Source organism: Plasmodium inui, assembly GCF_000524495.1.
Source record: "Plasmodium inui San Antonio 1 unplaced genomic scaffold supercont1.147, whole genome shotgun sequence".
Classification (NCBI taxonomy): Eukaryota; Apicomplexa; class Aconoidasida; order Haemosporida; family Plasmodiidae; genus Plasmodium; species Plasmodium inui.
The window spans coordinates 11,246-11,948 of NW_008481981.1; positions in this window are offsets into that span (position 1 = coordinate 11,246).

Below are 703 nucleotides of genomic sequence, written 5' to 3' on the forward strand. Positions count from 1 at the left end.
AAGCACATATACGTGTATATTGCTGAGCTATAGGCAGGAAGATATCTTCGCGAGCAATGTTTATAAAAGGAAACAACCATTCTCAAAAACAGATCTTAATGAACATATAACACCAAATAAAGTACAAACAAAAAAATCACCCTGCTTCTATATTTTTAAGATTATTCCCAGATCCAATATTTTTCCTGATAATTAGTAATTCTGAAATTTGTAGAATTGTATATAGCGGCATTTATATCATATTTTGGATGTCATATTCCGAATGGATGACCCTCTCATTTGATTCTTATATTAACATTACATTATATTGGGTATAAAATGAATACAATGGTATCGTAGCAGAATAGGACGGATCGGGAAGAATTCACAATTATTTCATTATCGTCCGGAAAATTTGAAACTGTTTCTTAGGAGTAAATAAATCCTGCAGAGAAATATTCTTTCCTTCTTTTGTAAAAATAAACCTATTATGCGTAATAATCTGAAGAGCCAAACGACTAATATGTGGTGTAATTTCTTAATAACCGTCACATGTCACTAATGCGCGATGCATCATAAATTCTATTTTCTAATTATTCGGGGATGTGTAACCCCATATAAACATGGTTATACAGAACTTCCACTCTCTTACATTTTTAATTACTGGGCATATTCCTATTGAATTATATTCCTCTTATCGTAGCATATTTGCTGAAAAATATAG